At 39.5% G+C, this 22,899-nt stretch overlaps 1 pseudogene; it reads left to right on the top strand.

The window, feature by feature from the left end:
* Positions 1–4,825: 4,825 nt before the first annotated feature.
* Positions 4,826–4,944, top strand: LOC142136530 (5S ribosomal RNA; annotated as a pseudogene).
* Positions 4,945–22,899: the final 17,955 nt, after the last annotated feature.

Below are 22,899 nucleotides of genomic sequence, written 5' to 3'. Positions count from 1 at the left end.
AGCGCCGCTTGAAATTTAATCGCCGAACACGCTGAACACGCGGGTGTTGAAGAACCCGCACGTTCATACATTTACCCCCAGATCTCATTTGCATCACCACTGGGTCCTTGGGAAAGCTAAGTTTTTCCTAGCAGCAGTTGCATGAGAAACTAAAGGAGGAGACGTTGTCATGTCATGTAATACTTGATCTGTCAACTTGCTGACCAGGAGCTGATTTCATCTCCAGAGAACTAGGTCAGTTGGTAAGAAAGAGAAGACATAGCTCTTAAACGCTCAAGCACAGTTGCCAAAATGTAGTGATTTGATTTCAAAATGCTGATAACTCTTCGATCCTGGCAAAGCGAATAAAGTTCTTCATCTACTAGTCCGACATACTTAATGTAATTTCCTTGTTTCATCTCCTCCTTCAATTTCTCGCAGTGCTTTTCCAAAACTCTAATTAGGGGAATCACTTGATCAAGCTAGCATTGTCTGAACTCCCTTCACAGGTGAATGCTTCCAGTGATTTCAGCACCTTGCACAACACGGAAAGTATATTCCACTGCACTGGACTGAAGTACATTCACCCTCAAATTCTATTCTTCTGACAGCTGCTGCAATCTCCTACATGCTGTTGCAGAATGACTAAAATGACCCGAAATATCTGGGGACACAGACGCATCCCCTGCATGTCACTATCATTTTTTAAAAAGCTCTGTACCAACAAGTTGATTGTGTGAGCAAAACAGGGAATGTGATGGAATTCTCACCGCTGCGATGCTCTGAAAATATTGGTGGCGTTATCACAAATTACATATCCTCAGAAAAGTCCAAGTGATAAGCCATGTTGTAATGACAAGCCTTAGTTTTTCAAACAGGCTGTCAGCGGTATGCCTCTTAGTGTAGCTGGTAATAAACAAATGTAGGATACCACTTTGTATTTGCTAAAGGATGAGGGGGATATTTGTGTAGCTGACGACGGTGCTAATGAGGATGTTGATGAGGATGATGATGAGGATGGCGTTGTTTGTGTAAGTCCTGCATCTTTGCTTGTTATTGTACTACTAGGGAGGGATCCCTGGTCCTGTTTGCAGCTCCTGCAATCACCAGGAGGTGAGCGCATAATCTCCATCTTTTTTCCAATTGTGTGTCTATATCCATTTGATTTGCTGCTCCCCCCTGAACTGCAAGGTAGTAATCTTATGACAACAAGATGTCAAATCAATATAGAGACCCATTAGGTCTGAGATCCACACGCGAGTACACATCTAATGTCATCTTTCCCACTACACTTAAATCCAATATACCTAATACTCAAGGGAAGAATTATTGTCTCCAACTACTTGAATTTGAGAAATTAATATATAAAGAAATACGCACTTGGTGGGATATTCACAGTTTAGAGAAATACTTATCTGAAAACATAATACCTAGGGGTTTGAAACTTGAGAAAATTCCCTTCTGTTATAATGACAATCCCACCTTTCTGAGTGAGTGGCAGGCCATTCTTAATGATTGTTCCTCCCGTCTCATCTCCTTACTTATCTCTCAGCATAAACAACATTTGAGTGTATTAGAAAATAGAATAAACTCTATAGATTCAGAACTTAGCCCTCTCATGGAAGAACCAGTATTTGATGATCTCTTAAAACTGATGAAAAGTAGATTAGAACATAAAGAAAAAGAGATCATACACACCAAGAAAACTAAGTACAGTCGAGACAAATTTGGATTCAAACATAAATCCACAAAAAATTCCCAAGCAGGAAATAACAAACCCCCCTTAAAAAATAGACGGCCCTTCGGCTATTAATCACTATCACCAATGTATTGGTAAAACAATACATGAATCACCTAAGAAATTTCAATTCAACAACCGGAAAACTTACCGTAAATTAGGATTAACATATCAGCAGTACATGAAACTGATCCATCAAAAACCAAAGATACGAACCAATACTGACCAACTAAATAATATTATTGATACCACAGAAGATACTTCACACTCATCATGTAGTGAACCAAGTCTGGAATATCAAAGACTTGCCATCAAATCCTTTGGAAGTTGTTGGCAACATGATCTTACCACACACTTAGAATCCCCTATAACCACACAAGATCTAGTGATGACACCTAAATGCATCAATTCAGATCTTCAATCCTACTCTCCCACAACAAATACGAGTATGACACTATACTCCACCCCATTGAGTAAACCCACATTGTTTCACACCACTCCACATGATTCTTCCACCATCGATGCAGAACCACAAAATCCCATTTCACAACTGAGTAATTTTTTAGGTCTGGGACCGAGATTCACAGAGAAATATCTACAAACAAAACCTCATCCCCTCAAAAGAAAGGTAAAATAACTCGAAGAGGATGCAGGGGAGGGCACATCCTCCACCCATCCTCTGTCATTAAGAACACAATTGAACCAATAGGAATTTTTAACCTCAGTAACCACATATTGTCTACAGATGAGATCAGTGTTTTAAACAAAGGGCTAAAATTCGCTCCCACCAACAGATTGAATAAATTTGAGACGTACATTGATGTTCATAAATTTATCAGGAAACTGACACTTAAAAGGTTTTTTCAGAAAACCCCTTTAGAAAAATCAGTACAACATGCTTCCACTCCAGAAACATACAAGCATACAAACCTCAAACCACCTTCTTCATTTTATCCTAAGCAGACCAAAAGTAATGAAATAATTACATATGAAACAATGGTGTTAGCAGACTTGGAAAAACTAGATACACGGAAACACCGTTTACAGGTTAATCTAGATAAAAAAAGAGATGCTAGCCCTCAGTCAGCTACAAAAATGAGAACAGATCACAATTAAACCAGCTGACAAAGGGGGGGGGGGCATCGTCCTTCTAAACAAAGAGGATTATATCAATGAAACCAACCGACTTCTTTCCGATTGTAACACCTATCAGAAACTGGACCATGATTCAACTGATTCATTCTCAAAAGAACTTGTCTCCATCCTTAAACATGGACAGGAAGTAGGTATCATAAATTTACGTGAATATCAATATATACACAATTCACACCCAGTAATCCCAGTAATATACTACCTCCCCAAAATTCATAAACATCTCACTAACCCACCTGGTAGACCGATCATTTCGGGTATAGGTTCAATTACAGCCAATTTATCACACTATATTGATACATTTTTACAACCCTATGTCACCAAACAGAAAGCATATCTGAAGGATACCACCCATGTATGGCAGCTCTTAGAAGAAATCACTTGGACACCAGAGTATTGGCTAGTGACGTGCGATGTGTCATCACTGTATACAGTAATTAAGCATGAGCTAGGATTACAGAGCATCAGACACTTTTTAGAAAGTGACCCTTCCCTAGATAGCAATCAAATTGAATTTCTTCTCACTAATATAAATTTCATTTTAACCCATAACTACTTTTGGTTCCATGATCAGTTTTATCTTCAGATAGAAGGAACAGCTATGGGCACCAGGTTTGCGCCCAGCTATGCTAATCTATACATGAGTTACTGGGAAGACCATTACATTTGGGCCAACAATGGCTGGGCGGCAAACCTGGTGCTCTGGAAAAGATATATTGATGATGTGCTGATCATTTGGAAGGGATCTGAGAATGACATATCTCAGTTTTTAAGACAGATAAATGACAACCAATTTGGTCTCCAATTCACAGCCAATCACAGTCGTCTATCAATTGAGTTTTTAGATCTCGAGATATTCATTCAGAATGAACAACTAGCCACCCGTACATTTAGAAAGCAAGTAGATGTAAACAGTTTCATCCTATCCAACAGCAACCACCATCCTAATTGGCTAAAGAGTATTCCCTTAAGCCAGTTCATACGTATTCGCCGCAACTGCACAAATATGAATGATTACATTACACAGAGTAATATCATGAAACAACAGTTTCTAGAAAAACAATACAACGATAAAATTGTAGACGAGGCCTATCAGAAAGTGAAGAGTACAAGTAGGAACGACCTTTTGAAGTACAAGAATACACTAGAGACAAATGGCACTATATCTCCAAAGATAAACGTACCAGAACCCATTTACTTTGTTTCCAACTACTCAGGAGATGCAATCCACATTAAGATAATTCTGAACAAGCATTGGAATATCCTCAAACAAGATTCAGTATTAGGCCCGATACTTCCCAAGTACCCGCAACTGGTTTTCAAAAAGCTTGATATCAAAAAATCGATCACATCTACCTACATCCCTGTCAATATTCAACGTACAGATTCAAACTGGCTCAGTCAACAGATACCCACAAAAGGTTTTTTCTATTGTGGGACATGCTCCAACTGTAAAACGTTAAAATGCAGAAGTACCAAACCTGTTATTGAATACGTATCGACCTCCAATGGGAAAACCTTAAAAATTCAAGAGTTCATCACTTGCAATAGTATGAATGTGGTCTATTTATTACAATGCCAATGTGGCAAACAGTACATCGATAGAACGATTAGGACCCTCAAAACTAGGATCAGGGAACACCTGAGGAATATTAGAATAGGTTTTGAGAATCACCACCTATCCAAACATTACAAGGACACCCATAATTGTAGCCATTAAGGTACATCCTTTATTGGTATCAAACAAGTGACTCAAAACTGGAGAGGGGGTAACATAATACCAAAACTGAATAGGGAGGAATCCAAAGCCATTTATTTGGTCAGAACCCTCACTCCAAATGGACTGAATATAGAACTAGATCTCACCTTGCATTGACGGCTAGAGTCTTCCTTATGGTAGTGCCATCTGCACAACACCTTGCCAAACCAGGCGTTGTTCCATTTGAGAGGAGCAAGTCCTACGGCCATATCACCTTGGCCATGCCCCAACCCACCCGAACTTGGAAGCCAAGCAAGGCGGAGCTAGGTAAGTAACGGGATAGGAGACTACTCGAGAACACCTAGTGCAGTAGGAACTCATCTCCCCATTTGGACAATGTCAATACTGGTGTATACGGGCAGGTGGCTGTGCAAAGAAGCATACTGGTACCAACATTACAACTGTGTATGTTGTTATTATAACACCATACACTGAACAGTCGTGAAATCATATATACAACTGAAAGAGAGTACATCACAAACATTCTGTTCATTAGGCGTCGTTGTATGAAGGGAATGCAATGGATGATTATTATTATCATGTTCCCAACCATGCACAAATTCATAATTATCTGTAGACATCCTTGTGCATTCAATTCAGTATATTAACTAGCCAGTATACGTATTAATTTATATGTGTATAAAACTAAGACCATCTTTGTCAATATCCTTATAAACAATATTGTCTAGACATGTCAAGGTGGTAATTCAAGATAAATGTATTTATATTGTGTGTTTGTATATTGTGCATACATGTGTATATAATAACCCTCAACTTTGCACTTTATATTTATTTGCCAAACAAACACATAATTACATTATGCACACAATTGGGCTATTATAAGAGTTACCTCGAGATATATGTTACACGTATGTAGCCAGAAGGTTGTGACATGAACTTTGGTTTAACACCTTTATATTATAGTTTTATTCTGCACTATGGTTCCCAGGACTTATGGAGTTTGAGCATATAAACATCTGAAAAATTAAGGCATACCACGGACCAAAGATAGACCAATAGCGCGATTACCCAATCAGAGGTCAACATACAACTGGGAGCTCTATAAATAAACACCCACCAACATTGGAATCATCTCCCTTGAGAAAGTCTTCTAAGACGAAACGCGTTGGAACTCCGCCCCCATCCATCTATTGGCCAATAGCAACCGACCGGAAGTGACCTCAGACGCGCAAGTCAGGACCGGAAGCGAGTCGCACGCTTCATGTGGACCGCTTATTCACCCTCACAGTAGTGGAATTGATCACCCACTGCTGTTTGTATTATTTGGAACCTCACTTTGTACGCCGCAATCCATCAGCGGGACCGCTACGAGAGACTGACCCCATTATCCACGGTTCACGCAATCGCAAGTATTAGTCTCACCAGTGTGTGGGATACATATTAACCTAATACCATCTCTTCATTAGGTATATTATTTACATTACACCCTCCGTTATCGCTACCTCTTTATCATAAGGACGTGATTATTCACGTCTATTTTCAACCCAGGATTCATTAGAGACATCATGCAAATGTGATTAAACCTTGGGCAACCATTCTGTTAAATTAGGACACCTTGTAACATCCGAATATCTACCCATTGGAAGTTTGGACTATGTTGAAATACTAATCTTACATCCATTCGGCTGCACCACAAAAATTATTATGGTTTTGGATTCTTTTTTAGCTTATTCAAATATATGTCATTTTTATTCTTGGAACCAATTTATTGTTTTTTATTGTCTGCTATCTCTAACCTTGGTCTATCCAGGGCAGCACTTGTACATGTAACTATGTGTTTTAGAAAATATTCCATTGCTTTTTATCTCTTTTAGCTTACAATGTATAGGGACAAATAAACAAGTTATTTATGCCATAAAGTATTGGTTTATGATAGAGGTTACCCACACCATATATCTGGTACATCATACAACAAAAATTATTATTATTTACAATCATTTAGCCAGTGAAAATCTTTGCTTGTTATTGTACTACTAGGGAGGGATCCCTAGTCCTGTTTGCAGCTCCTGCAATCACCAGGAGGTGAGCGCATAATCTCCATCTTTTTTCCAAGTCCTGCACCAGTGGAAGCAGTTCTTGCAGTGATAAAAAGAAGGCCATTGTCATGACGTTATCAGAAACCACATATCTTCAGGAGAGTCCAAGTGGGATAAGCCATGTTGCAATGACATTGCTTAGTTTTTCAAACAGGTTGTCAGTGGTATGCCTCTTAGTGAAGCATGTGATACACAGAATATCCTGTCTCTGAAAGATCTGGCACTGTTTGTTAGATGCTGCTGCTGTTCCTGCTGCTGTAGGCAATTCAACAATCGAGTAGGCTGTCACAGTCACATAAACATTTGTTTTCCCAGTTCCGCTTGTCGACATATTTGAGGTTACGTGTAAAGTGAGTAGAATGGCATTTTGTAGCCCAATAATTTTCTTTTTTTGAAATCTCCTGGTGCAGGTGAAGAATTGCTTGTCTAGTAAAATGGTGTCAAGATGGAATTTGGTAACAGGGACTCAGGACCTCAATTAACTGTCTAGAACCTGCCGCATTAATGTAGCATATTGGCCGCAGATCTAATACTAGCATAGTCGCTATGGCGCCTGTGATCTATGTGCAACTGGGTGATGGCTGTCATACTTGATTCCTCTTGCAAATGATTTTTTAACAGTCGATTGTTGTAAACTACTAGTAGTTTTCTTCTTGGTCTGCTTCTGGGTTGAAGATCACCCCCCAGCAGCAGGAGCAGCAGCAGCGGGTCTAACACTCAAGGATTCTTCTGAGGAATCCTGGATAGTGGAGGAGTCATCTAGCCTTAGCAACTTGGATGCAGGACTAACTCTGATCATTAGTGAGGATATTGATTATGAAGGTGTTGGGGGTGTAAATTGCAGGTGGGATTTAGCTAAGAGAAGGAAGCTAGCTGATGCTGGACTGCTTGTTATTTTTTTAGCATAAGTTTCAGATTTTCCCAAGAGCTTGTCATGAACTCGTTTCAAATGGCGTAACATGGAAGAGGTTCCTAGATGGTTAAGGTCCCTACCTCTACTGACTGTGGCTTTACAAATACTACAAATGGCTAGAAAACTGTTGTCAGGATTTGGGTAAAAATAATTCCACACATGCAAGAACTGCTTCCACTGGTGCATGGCTTGCCACTGTAGAGTTCATTAACAACACTGTTTTCATAGCTGCCTTAAGCTTGTTGGTAGCTTGTTTTGTGGGGTCCCAAAACAAACCAAGCACTTCAGCTACAAAACTGGCACTCCTTGTCACTGAAGTGATTGGTTTGTTAAATTGTGAATTTTTAGGATCCAACATAAGGGTGGGTGAGAGGTTCTAAGGACAATTCTATCTTACACCACTTTTCTTTCCTGACACTGCTGTGTGGCACTGGCAGTGTTTCCTATATGTGAAATAAACTGTTGTGTGTTTGTGCCACTGGTCTAACCAGCCTCTTGCTGCAGTCTTACAGTTCACTGACAGCACTTACCTTAGCTGCCTTAAACCCATTGTTAGCTTGTTTTGTGGGGGCCCAAACAAACCAAGCACTTCAGACAGAAAAGTAGCAGTCGCTGAAGTTTGTTAAACCTTTTTAACATATGGGTGGGTGGAAGATCCTAAGAACAATTCCATCTTGCACCACTTTTTTGTTTTTTTCTGCCACTGCTGTGAGGCAATGTTTCCTATATGTGATATAAACTGCCGTGTGTTTGTGTTGTTGCTCTGTCGCTCAGCATCCAGCCAGCTCGCTGTAGTCTTTGGCCAAAACTGTATGAAAATCATATTGTGACCTGTGAGGTTGTCAAAATTGAATGGAAGTGACTGAAAATTAGTGTTATTGAGGATAATTTAATTCCTATTTAGCACATCATTGTGTTTGTTTCATTATCAGGTGTTTGTTTATTTAAAGTAATAAAAAGGCAGCTAGTTACCTTTATGAAAACCATATTAGGCAGCTGCAACTTATTATTTTTTGATGAGTTTGTGCAAGGACTTATTAATTACAACAAGAATTTTTCTTTGAGGTGATTTAGTATGATGATGTATTAACGAATTTGTTTACTGCCAAGGTTCTCAACCAGTGGAACGTTTTACCTACAGCTGATAACTCAATTTTTAAAAACAAATGTTTTAGTGAATAATAAAACATATCCAAAACTAATCAGAAAGTGCATTTTTAAAACATTCAAATGCTTTAGGAGTGGTGTTGTCTAATTTTGCTCAGATTAGAGGGTACTTTGAATAAATGTATACACTCGAGTTCTTGATAAACATTTATGATCACACAGCTGTGAATGTTGCAAAAATATAATGTACTTTCGAAATACATTTATTTTAACATTTTTTTCCTAAAGTAACTGCCGTTACTTTGTTAGTTTTGTAGTGAGCCCAGACTGCTATTTGCAAATGTACCTCAGTGTTATTAATGAGTTCAAACACTGTGCAGACCAAAATATAATTATCTTTTATTTTCAGTGACATTAATTACATCCTTGCGTTCTGCACGTAAGCACATTTTAAGAAAGTAACTGTTGCATTAACCATCTATTGAGTTCTGTATTGCAATCCTTAGATTTAAAGGTGTATTATCGTGAAAATAACAATCATTTGATTTGATGTGAGGATTTCCTCTACAATGCAACAAAAGGGTTTTCAGGTGAAGCTTTTCTCTTTTTTTTTTTCCAAAACATAAAAGTCACATATAATCATATATATCATAATCATGGCCTGGACTTCAAGCAGCATGGATACATAATTTCTAAACTCCGTCTTTTGCTTCTGTGTGGTGTCCTTACAGAAAGGGAATTATTGCTGACCTTGGTGCTTGGTCCTCTCCCAAATCGGTCGTAAGATCTGTTTGCAGGGTAACGGAAAAGTGACTGCTTCTGATTGGCCAATTGTCCATTAAAACTCATTAATGGAGGAGAAAAACTACTATCCTGAGTTGCCGGTGCCATTTTATATTACACAAATAATTCAGTTCTTCACCTTTTTTCAAAGCAAATGTATACTATCAAATAGAATCTAGTCATTGATTATATTTTCAATAAGGTTTGCACATGTAACTCATTTCATAACATTTATACTCAGTATAACAGTCTATTAGTTCAATGTTACTTGCTACATCTACATATGGTGCAATATTTGTTCATATTCACGCAATAAATTTAAATATAGTACCTTTTAAAGATAGGAGTATTATTGGGTTTTTTTCAGATAGAAGAGCTCAATATGTGGGAGTGTGTATTTATGTACTTATGAGAAATATAATATGAATATATATGTTCAAAGTAGGGACTTCTTGGCAAGGGAGTTCTGCAAACCAACTCCTCACTAGTTTTTCATTTTAATAGCATAGTATGGTCAATGTGAATCTGGTGAAGTAATATCAGGATGGTTACCCTTAGCATAGTAAGTTTAGTTATCTGTGACTGTATGAATTGTTTTTGCGCTAGGGTGCACCTAGTGCCTACACACGAGGGCGATATTAAAAAAAAACAAAAAACAGCAAATCAGTGGCTGGAGTACATGAAAAGCAATGGATCACCTATATGTCTATAGTACATTGCATCAGGCAATATGGATGTGATCCCACTGACAGAAGACCCTGTGACATTGCAATAGTACTTCAAGAATTCTGACCCAACCCCTTCTGTTTGGTAGATGGTGAGTGAAACTCTTGTAGCTCAGATCATTCTGTTTAATAGGAGAGGAGAAGGAGAAGCAGCAAAGCTACTCTTAGAGGTATACACGTATAGGAAGAGAACTCCTTTCAACGCAGATATGTAGGAGAGTCTGTCAAAGCTTGAAAAGGACCTGAATATAAACTTGACCAGGTAAGATATCAGAGGTAAGTTGGCTAGGAATGTGCCTGTGATGGTTACCAAAGAGATGTGTACATCACTGGAATTCCATAGTGAAATATGTGACAAAGTTGGTATATTAAAATACAACCCCTATGTTTTTCAAGGCTGTATGCAGAAATCTCTGTAAGAAGGTCTGACTGTCTAAGAAAGTTTGCAACTGTGTGGAGCTAAACATCCTATCCACCCCAAGTCAACTAAATAATGAAAGCATGTAGCCACACTTGACAAATAATGAACTTGAAACACAAGTTAGGTCAAGATGACAAGTTTATCAGACATGATATCAGTGAATACAAAGATCACTATAAACTGGCTGAAAACACTTTACAGCTGACAAAAATCAGCAAACTTCTGTTTTGCCATAGAAAAGGGAATCAATCTATATAAAGGAAAGTCTCTCGAAGAGATGGATTTTCCTACAGAAGGTAATTTTATTTTGTTTTGAATAGTGTGTGAGCAGGTGTTTCATGCAGTAAGATTGTAATACAGTTAAACAGAGACATTCAGGGCCTGATTCATTAAGGAATGCAAAATAAACATAATATTTTTTTTAACATGCATGTAAATCATGCATACGCAAGTCTGTTTTCAAGTAATGGCTTATCTGAAGATATGTCTGTAAATACGGGTCTAGGTCCGCTTAGTCTGCAGGGCTCACTTAAAACAGTTGTGTGTTCCTTGCTGTTCTTAACATCTGTATTTGAGTTTGGAAAGTCTTCTTTGCTAGACAGTACCTTTTGAAAAGGAAAATAGATACAGGTAATTGTTAAACAATAGAGGCCTGATTCTTTAAGTAAAGCAGATATGTGTTGTATTTTGCATAAAATCGCTTAGTGCATGTCCAGAACCATACCATACGCCAGTGAACAAACACAGCATCCAATTCATGTAAAAAAACTACCGTATATACTCGAGTATAAGTCGACCCGAATATAAGCCGAGGCACCTTATTTTACTACATAAAACTGGGAAAACTTATTGACTCGAGTATAAGCCTAGGGTGGAAAAGAGCGCTAATTTAAAAACCTTAATAAAAATGATAGGTTCAATCTATGAAATCATTTTTAGCTAAACCATAAATAACAGTAGATGACAAGGAACATTCATAAATGATTATAAAATCATTGGCATTGGGTACAACCTAACCTAAATAAAGGGGTATATAAGGGGTAGGGATATAAATGTATGAACATGGTGGCTGTATTGTTTGTTCATTATGTAATTGCACTGTAAATTAAAAGGAGAGAGAGAGAGAGAGAGAGAGAGAGAGAGAGAGAGAGAGAGAGAGAGATATTTTTTCACTTACCCGGCAGTGGAACGCATATGCGTCCCAACAACAGGAAGTTCGGCATTTGGAACGCAAGTTTGCGTTCCAAATACCGAACTTCCTGTGTTGGAACGCATATGCAGAGGTTGAAGCCGAGGGACCGGACACCAGGTAAGTTCACCCGTGTATAAACCGAGTGGCCTTTTTCAGCATACAAAAGTATGCTGAAAAACTCGGCTTATACACGAGTATATACGGTACTTTTTTATTTTTTTATATTTTTTCCTTAATAACTATGGGCCTGATTCATTAAGGATCTTAACTTAAAAAACTTCTTATTTAAGCCTTCTGGACAAAACCATGTTACAATGCAAGGGGTGCAAATTAGTATTCTGTTTTGCACATATGTTAAATACTGACTGTTTTTTCATGTAGCACACAAATATCAACTTTAAATTTCAGTGTACAAATAAGCTATCAAGTATTTGTGTGCTACATGAAAAAACAGTCAGTATTTATCTTATGTGCAAAACAGAATACGAATTTGCACCCCTTGCATTGTAACATGGTTTTGTCCAGGAGACTTAAATAAGAAGTTTCTTAAGTCAAGATCCTTAATGAATCAGGCCCTATATTTTTAACAGGTGACATTAATTGACTTTTTTTTTCTGTGCATAATTTTGTGCATTGCTACATGTTTTGGATGTATCCTGCAGTGTAGTTTCTATCAGAGCAGAGCGCACCTAGACACGTATTTTTCAATAGAGTTATCTTTACTTCCTCTTCATGTTGAATGTGGACGTGCATATGGCCGATATACATGCATTTTTTTTAAAAACACACATGATGTTTCTTTTGCGCTCCTTGATGAATGGGGCCCTATGTGTACAAAGCAATACAGTCAAACAGAAGGAAAAGTATGAAATGAGGGAGAGATGGGGGGATGGGGAGCAAGAGAAGTGGGGAGGAGAGTTAGATTTCATGGAATGGAGAGCAGGACATGGGGGGCAAGATTTATACCTGAGAAAAGGGTAAGTTATGGTCATGCACTGTATCAATCACTGTGGGCTTTTTTTAATCGATATTTTGAGTCTGAAAATTTTCTGACAAAAGTGTGGCTACTTTTATTTAAAGGCAGTTTGCTTTATTGGCTAATTAGTATTATATTGAAGCTCCCTGCATAATAAGAAGTTGGGCTACACATGGTTAATACTAGTTGAGCAATAATGCAAATGTAGAAAGTACCAGCAGCAGGTTTGGTCCTCACAAGTCAGTTCTAGGCATAATTTTTTTCTTTTACAAAATAAGGAATTGTAATGAAACCTTCTGCCACGGTGGTTCCCATGATGCAAAGTATGTGTTTGTTTTATTTGTAAACCTACTGCAAAGCATGGTCCTCAAAACCATGATCTCCGTACACAGTCCTCACCAATTTAGATATACCTGCGTGTTTGTATGTGTTATAGGGACAGCAAATCCCAGGGCCTGATTAAGGGTTCTGGCCGCCCTAGGCTAATACGGCCGCAGCGCCCCCCCCCCCTCCTCCTCCGAATATATGGGTGTATAGGAACACTCCTGAATATGAATGTTCAGGTGTATTTTCCAGCATTCAAATTTAGACAGATTGTGCCGTTGTCTCTTACCTGTTCTTGCTCTTTTCTCTTGCAACTTTGTTATCCTCTCGCTGGCTTCTGGAAAGTTGGCGTCCTGTTTTGAAAATGCAAAAATGTATTATAATGCAAACCCTGAATGATTAGGCCCTTTAGTTAAAACAAAACACTCCATTATGGCCAGCTAAAAGTACCCCATTGGACAGGCATATATAAGCAATATCTGAATATTTGTTGTCAATCAAATACAAACCTCTACCAGCCCCATCTCACTAATATTTAGTATTCTAGTGATTGCTGAGACCACCCATGTGACCACCACACAATCATGAGATTCTGCCCCCAAAGCTGCTCTATTTTTTAAATACCCCCCACAGCCATTTTCCTTAACCCCTGCTGCAGCCATTTTCTTTACCTCCCACCCTGCATCCACCCCCCTTGCAGCTATTTTCTTACCTCCACTCTGCTAGCTAGCTATCCCCCCCGTCACATCAAAACTCCCCCAGTCACATATATCACCCCCCCTCCTCTGCCCTCCTTCATACATATCAACCTCTCTCCTTCCCTATAGATTTTCATGGCAGCCCCCCCCCCTCCCACCCTATAGATTTGTATGACAGTCCCCCTCTCCCTCCCTATACATATGCATGACAGTCCCCCCTCTCCCTCCCTATAGATATGCAGGGTAGTCCCCCCCTCCCTATAGATATGCAGGGTAGTTCCCCCCCCCCTCTCTATAGATATGCAGTGTAGTTCCCCCCCTCCCTATAGATATGCAGGGTAGTTCCCCCCTCCCTATAGATATGCAGGGTAGTTCCCCCCCCTTCCTATAGATATGCAGGGCAGTTCCCCCTCCCTACATATATGCAGGGCAGTTCTCCCCCTCCCTATAGATATGCAGGGCAGTTCCCCCCCTCCTTATAGATATGTAGGGCAGTTCCCCCCCTCCCTATAGATATGCAGGGCAGTTCCCCCCCTCCCTATAGATATGCAGGGCAGTTCCCCCCCTCCCTATAGATATGCAGGGCAGTTCCCCCCCCTCCCTATAGATATGCAGGGCAGTTCCCCCCCTCCCTATAGATATGCAGGGCAGTTCCCCCCTCCCTATAGATATGCAGGGCAGTTCCCCCCCCCTCCCTATAGATATGCAGGGCAGTTCCCCCATCCTCCCTATAGATATGCAGGGCAGTTCCCCCCCTCCCTATAGATATGCAGGGCAGTTACCCCCATCACTTACCTGTAGTTGTGCCAGCATCGCTCCTCTCCTCAGATCAGCAGATAGGAAGTGAAGACGTCCTGCTTCCTGTCTGCTGCACAGCAACAGGCAGCCTGGCGATTGGCTGTGTGTTGCTAACCACTGACCACCAATGCTTTTGATTGTCGAGCCCTCCACCCCCCCCCCCCCGCGGCGACCCCCCCCTCCCCCACCCCGAAAAAAAAAATTAATGAAGAAAAAAAAAAAAAAAAAAATGTAAAAAATAAAAAAAAAATGTAAAAAAAATAAAATAATACCCACAGCGCCGCGCCCCCCGGGACCCAGTGTCCCAGGCTGCAGCCTGGTCAGCCTAGTGGTTGATCAGGCCCTGGCAAATCCCTATGCCCATCAACAGCAATTTAAGTCCATATATGGCCTTATAATCCTAGAGAAGCCATATAATTATCATAGAATTTACATCAGCAAGACATTTAAAAAGAAATTGATGCAAATTATGATAAACATGCAATACAAATGCATTTATAGTTGATATTTTTACATTGCTTTTAATGTATATCTTTCAATATTATCTTCTAAAGATCATTTTCAAGGGATAAAAAGAAAAAATAATAATTCTCTAGAAACTGAATAAAAATGAATGCTTTTAGCTGATATTTGTATGGTATTCGTGCTCAGTCATTTAAATATGTTTCGAAGCTCCCTAGTGAAAATCTTCTTGGCATAGAAAGAGCAAGGATAATAATAATAACCATAATAAGAGGCAAACATATGAAGAAAGTGATTAGTCTTCTTTCCTGCTATTAAGGAGCAAATGAAGCTGAACAAATAAGAAGGAAAGCAAGTCACAGTGCAGAAAATGAATTAGAGATGTCTACATGTTTTGATGAAAAGTTGCTAAAGGATAACTATATTTCAGTGCCTGAGTGAGCAGGCATGTATTAACACATACACTTTCAGGCAAGTAACAATATTGTCAGTGAAAAATGCTTTGCAATTGTAACATATTTTACATGTTATTTTTGAAGATAAACTTGAAGCAAAAATTCTAAAGATCCAAAACCTCAGAATATTAGGAAAAAATTATTGTGCTATATATCAAGTTCTTAAACCACTTGGTGGAGGTTTCGTAAAAAGATTTTAACTCTTTTATTTCCATTTAGCCTAAAGAGACCATAGGTTACAGTATATGTAGCATATGTAAATAAAGAGGGTTTTTTTTCAGTTTAAATTTATACAAAACATGATTAATTCAAACTATTATGCTATACAACTGACAGTAATAAACTTTTTCAGTTTTTCAAACGTATCTATGAAAAGTGAGTACGTTTACAATCTTTCTTGTTGATTTAATCAAAATTCACAGCTCACATAGGTCACACTTGTACCTTTGTAAACACTATTTAGTGACATCCTTATTAATGCATAATATATAAATTTAATTATACTTGCCAACTTGTGAGATCTTCCTTCCAGGAGAGTGAGATCTCGCTACCATTTCCTGGAGGCGTGACCAAATTAATCATGTAATTTGACCCCTCTCCCTCAACTTACATAACAATTTTAGCCTATCACAGTAGGGGGTGGGGCCAGGATGACACATGAACTTGTCGATAAGTCCCGCATCCATAACTTAACTAACAAAAAGGCCAGGATCCGGGATGTTGCCCTGCTCTCCCGGTAGTATGGGAGGACTCCCAGAAATTCAGGTAGCCAACTACAATTTTAATACATTATTATAGTACATTCAAAAAGGCAAAAAAACTGTGAAAATGTTTATGTGAATTTTGAACGTCTTTAAGTTTACATTCCTGTCTCATTCGTTTGCTGTTTAAAATGCTGACTGGATATTAACATCCTCACTTGTGTCCGCACTGTTTTTTTTTTTTTTTTTTTAATGAATTAAGGTGAATTTGACCGCTGTGATTTTCAGGCGGTCTCATTTAGTGTTCTTCTGGTCTGATATTATTTCTAGGTGTGTGTGGAGGAGTTTTTCTGAAGGCAGAGTGGTGGAGAAAATGTGGAGAAAGGTAAATTCTGTGGATCAGATATTGCTTTCCACATCTTTTTAGGTCAGATGGTGTATATTTGACAGAGAAGGGTTTACATTTTTCCCATTGGAGGCATTTATGAGAGCTTGAAGAGATTTTGTTAGGTTAGTATGGTGGTGGGCCTTGGTCTTACAGCACCCAGTGTGACCAGAAAGCATTGGCAGCAAGTACATCCAACAAATAAGACACAAGTGCTGGTTGTAAATGGTGCACATATAGTCCTTATATTTTTGAAGTCCTCAATGTGTTGAACATGTATCCCATTTTTTTTATTAGTATTTAACTTTTAATTTCAACATATTAAAAATAAATATTTATGCAATTTTATTTGAGTTAAAACAGCAAAATATTTGTGCAATCGTGTGAATAAAATGATTTAAAATTGATGTGTATGCTTCACAATGTCTTAATTAATTTAGACCTATCAATCCAAATTAAGAATTCAATTTATATTATTAATTATTCCTCCAAGTTTATTAGTGTATTCTAGTATGTGATAGCAATATGCCCTCTAAAATTTCCAATAGGCAAATTTCTAACCTTCCTGGTTTTGTTGGAGCATTTGACATATATAGTCATGGGCAGTGCCGTAACTAGACATCTTGGTGCCCTGGGCGAGACAAGGCACCGGCGCCCCACATCTAAGTGGGAGTGGCATTTGACAAGTGGGTGTGGCAAACATAATGTGTGGGTGTGGCTAGCACTTTACTGAAACAATTTATATATATATATATATATATATATATATATATATAATATGACCATTTAAAGTATGCAAAAAATATATAGCGATAGGTATTCTAATTTTTATGCACTTAATACTGAAATAAGAGCAGCAAAACTGTGTCTTAATGAATTGTAGACTGTAAGCCCCAATGGGGCAGGGAATGATGAGAGGGAGTGATGAGAGGGAGTGATGAGAGAGAGAGTGAGGGAGGGTTAGATAGATAGATAGATAGATAGATAGATAGATAGATAGATAGATAGATAGATAGAGTTCTGTTGCCCTTTACAATTGTTAATTTATAAAGCAGCAAAGATGCTGAAAACAAGCTTAAAGAGATCATGAAATACTGGTTTGCTATCGCTGATGTGAATACTGAAAACAAAACACTGAGGTGTTCTTTTAAAACTACAGACAAGGATAAAGGGCATAGGTAGGGAGAAGATAGAACAGAAGTTTCTTTATTAAGGTGCTCAAAATCCTCTATAATTTATTGTTTTTCTGAACATATGTTCGAACCATCCTTTGTTAAAATATAACCTTTATTAAAGTTTATTTAAAAGCGAAATATAGAATAAAAGTATACTCATAAAAAGTGATCTAAATAATAAAAGCTGGATATACTACAATCCTGTACCTATATACTCCTAATTCATGGACTATATGGTATGAAGATGATATTTGATCTAACCTGCACTATGTACTATGGAGGGGTCAACTAAATATATGACCTGCAGTTGCAAAATAATATATTTGTCTATTTGACATATATATATATATATATATATATATATATATATATATATATGATGCATAGATAGTATACTCCAGTCTACATAATGGCAACTCTGGATGTCTAATAACAAAAAGATTGAATGGTGTTAAACCATCCAACTCTTCTGATATCTAATCTATTAGTAGAGTCAAAGTACACACACCTTACAATGAGTCTAAGTGATAATATAGTCAACACTCACTACAGCTGCTAGAGATCTAATATAACTATTCTTAATATTCTCAGCGGGTCTCGCTCCTAAATGCACTGAAATTACGGGGTGTGATTTGCTAACTGCCTCCTAGTTCCCTCTATCTTTGGATATAATGGGGTATAGATTGCAAGGTTAAATTTCTTCAAATATGAGGATTGAGTAGCTCCAGCGGTAATCACACCCCGTAATTTCAGTGCATTTAGGAGCGAGACCTGCTGAGAATATTAAGAATAGTTATATTAGATCTCTAGATCTAGATCTCTAGATCTAGATATCAGAAGAGTTGGATGGTTTACCACCATTCAATCTTTTTGTTATTAGACATCCAGAGTTGCCATTATGTAGACTGGAGTATACTATCTACACATCATATATATATATATATATATATATATATATATATATATATATATATATGTCAAAAAGACAAATATATTATTTTGCAACTGCAGGTCATATATTTAGTTGACCCCTCCATAGTACTGCAGGTTAAATCAAATATCATCTTCATACCATATAGTCCATGAATTAGGAGTATATAGGTACAGGATTGTAGTATATCCAGCTTTTATTATTTAGATTACTTTTTATGAGTATACTTTTATTCTATATTTCGCTTTTAAATAAACTTTAATAAAGGTTATATTTTAACAAAGGATGGTTCGAACATATGTTCAGCAAAACAATAAGTTATAGAGGATTTTGTGCACCTAAATAAAGAAACTTCTGTTCTATCTTCTCCCTACCTATGATATTGTCTTGTTTCCAGGTAGCACCCCAGTCCAATAGATATATATGATAGATAACTGAGTGGTATTAACCACTCATGAATATTCTCTTACTAAACTTGGTTAGAATCCTATAGTTGGTGCGATAGAGCAACCCTCTGTTACACAAGGATAAAGGGCAACAAGAAAGACTGAATGGTGCCTTTATATTTGGCATCTCCAGATTAAATCACTTTAGCGTAGTTAAAATAAGGATTTGTGTAGTTGGTTTGCGCTATAAATCCAAAGAGACCATCTTTGTTTTCAGACTGCACGAGTGTCCATTAAAATGATCCCCTCTCTCTTTTTTTATACAGAATGCATCTGGCATTAAGGCGGGGGTCTCAGCAAGAGAAACGGTGGGATTATTGTACAATTATAACAGTAAATAACTAAAGAAAAGTAAGCACTTAGGAAAAAAAATTCAAAGTGTGTTTCCAACTTAAAATGACTATCCCCTGTTTCGTACGTGCCGATCTATGTTTACGAGTATATTCCTTTGTCTTTCTTACGTCCATCTGTGTTTTCAGTCTTTTAAAGTATCCAGTCTGTGGGTCTGTGAGAAAGAAGAGCTTGGTGCTTCTGCTCACAGTGGAACGCAAACTTGCGTTCCAAATGACGAACTTCCTGTCGGTGGAATGCACATGCGTTCCACTGCGGAACTTAAGGGCAGAAGCACCAAGCTCTTGTAAATTAGTCTCTCTCTCTTCAAGGTATGGAGGCAGGTGCAGGGCGGCAGCTGCGCCCTCTTGGCCTTGCGCCCTGGGCAACGGCACCGCCTGCACCACCCTCGTTACGGCACTGTGTGGGGGAGAATACGCCTAGCTCTTTACAAGTACTGGACTGGTCTCCAAACCTGTACAACTTTCTCGTACCTGTTCTTGTAGTTTGACCACATGGAGCTGCTGCTGTCATCTTCCGCTCACTTGCTGCTTGGCCGGATCCTGCTGGGGCCCTGTTTGGAAAAAATATTTTTAATATTCACCACAAGGAAAGGAAAGCAAAGCAACAAGTGAATAGTCCAGGCCTCCTTCCTCTAACCAGCCCTGACATGAAATAAAAGTACCCATGTTTTATAATCAGGTCTCCTTCTCAAAATTACATTAAAAAAGGCATATTTCCTGTCTTACCAACCAACATTAAATTAAGAGCACTCCCATTTCACAAATAGGCCCTATTCAACACCAACTCTGTTCCACATTCAATTAAAACACACCCCAAAATCCCCAGTAATAAATTAAATTAATAGCCCCCACCACCACAATCATCCCACAAGTATAAGAATAGCCCCACCAATAAATTAATAACCCTTATTCCCATTAAATTAATAGTCACCAATAAATGAATAGTCCTACTCCTGTTAAATTAATAGACAATCAGGCTGAGGGTGTGGGGGGGGGGGCAGGGGGAAGAGGAGACACACATGCTCGGGGGGGGCACACACTGGCTCAGGGGGGGAGACACACACTGGCTGAGGGGGGGAGACACACACTGGCTGAGGGGGGGACACACACTGGCTGAGGGGGAGAGACACACACTGGATGAGGGGGAGACAGACACACACACACACACACACACACACACACACAGGCTGAGGGGGAGATAGGGGGAAGGGGAGAGAGAGAGATTCAAATACAAAGAGAGAGACAGGGTAAGAAACACATGCTGATTATTACTTACCTACATAGCTGGAGTACAGGCTGGTGTAAAATGCAACAGAAGCTTGTGGGCTGTCCAGGGGGAGGTGGGTCCTCTGCTGAGCAGTCACGATACTTGTAGCAGGCAGCTTGCTGTGCTGGACAAGCTGAAGGGCTGACCACGGGGGAGGGGCGCCTCTTTCAGCTTGCTGTCACTCAGCACAAAGTGGGCGGGCAGATCGGCTTCTTGTAGGAGCATCCTGTGTTGAACTGCACAGGAGCTCCTTAGTGTATTTTGACTGTAAGGTGGCAATAGAGGCTGGAGTGCCTCTGCAGCATGGCACTTCCCACCTCCCCGCACTGCTTATATCGCGATCTGCAGCGCTGACTCTGCATCAGCCCCAGATGTGTACCTGGGGCTGTGACTTGTTTAATAACAGGGGTGGCCGTGGCGCCCCCTAGACTTTGTGCCCTGGTTGGCGGCACCGACCGCACCGCCCTCGCTACGGCTCTGGTCATGGGTGCCTCAAGTTATTGTTCGATACGGTGTCCCTCTGTTGTTGGTAATGTACAACATATGCTCCTCGTGTTACCCTTTCTCGTGGGCAGAGATTTTAACCTTATTCCCATACACGGCTCCATGTTTCAATGATAGTGAGGGGAGTGAGTTGCTAACTGCCTACTCAGTCACAATGCTTTGGGTTTGGGCACGTTAATATTGTCTGTATTGTACGGTAATACCTGCAGTATCTGATTCCTGGTCTACAGTGTTCAGGAGGAATATTATTGTAAATAGGATCTAGAGCATGCACAGCAAAACGCCGACGCGCTTGCCCAAACCCAAAGCATTAGTGACTGAGTAGGCAGTTAGCAACTCACTCCCCACACTATTATTGAAACAGAGAGCCAGGTATGGAAATACGGTTACAATCTCTGTTCATGAGGAAAGGTAGCCCTGAGGAGAATATTTAAAGTTGTATGTAAGTGACATAAAAGCATAAATTAAATCTTCCCAACTTTCATTTGGTAAAAATGCATGGACTTTTGTGATAACAGGAAAAGGGGATAATGATTGTAGAGGTGAATGCTCGTTTGCTTCTGGCTCCTAAGTATCTTTTCAATATCTAATAACAAACTAATGATGCTTATTATCTGATTATTTCATCTATTGTGAATTAATGACTGACATTTTCAACTATATTTACATAGAATCAGAGCCGTAACTAGGGTGGTGCGGGCGGTGCCGTCGCCCAGGGCGCAAGCCCCAAGGGGGCGCAGCAGCCGCCCGCTACCTAGCTCTTTTGTCAGTGATAAGAAAAGCCAGTGATAAGAAATGCCTTTGACTTCCGCAGTGGAACGCATGTGCGTTCCACAGACAGGAAGTTCGGCATTTGGAATGCAAATACCGAACTTCCTGTTTGTGGAACATGCGTTCCACTGCAGAAGTCAAAGAGGGTGCAGACCTTGGTAATGACACAGAAACCTGACTTGTTGTAGTGTCTCTGTGTGCGTGCGCTATTTTGTGAAAGGTTGCAGTGCATGTGTACATTACACAGGTGGTGTATATATGTATATCAGGAGGGTCACTCCTTACCGATGTGCTGACAGGTACTAGATAGCTGGCCAGGATCTTTGCATAGATGTTCCGGTAGAAGGAGCATGCTGCCATGTCTGTATATCTCGGTGGTCTCCTACACGGTCCCTAGGTCCTGGTCACTTTTTCGGTCTCTTTCTCTCCTGCACTTTTTGCCGTCCTGCTCACATCCTCTCCGGGCTTTATACTGTCTGTGTCTCTTCCTTTCTCCTCCTTATACATCAGGTCTCCACCCACCTCCTGTATCCTAACTTCTTGCAGTCTCGCCGCTCAGTTACCACCTCAGTCTGACCCTCATTGCCCGTCTTCTTTTCCTGGTTCAAACCTTCCTCCTCTGTCAGCTCTGCCTTCTTCTCACCTCCCATTTCTTTGCTACACCTCCTATTTTGTCACTACAGTTCTTGTACACCTGTCCTGCCTTTATGCCGCCTTACTCCATCTTCTGATGTCTCCCCCTCTTACTATGAGATACCCAGGAAGCGCTGTCTGGTACTTTTACATTTTTGTTTCAGGTATGGTCTACTTGGAGATGATGTACTACA

Source organism: Mixophyes fleayi, chromosome 1, assembly GCF_038048845.1.
Source record: "Mixophyes fleayi isolate aMixFle1 chromosome 1, aMixFle1.hap1, whole genome shotgun sequence".
In the NCBI taxonomy this organism is placed as follows: Eukaryota; Metazoa; Chordata; class Amphibia; order Anura; family Limnodynastidae; genus Mixophyes; species Mixophyes fleayi.
The sequence above is the reverse complement of the archived record's forward strand: the minus strand, read 5'-3'. Positions and strand labels throughout refer to the sequence as shown.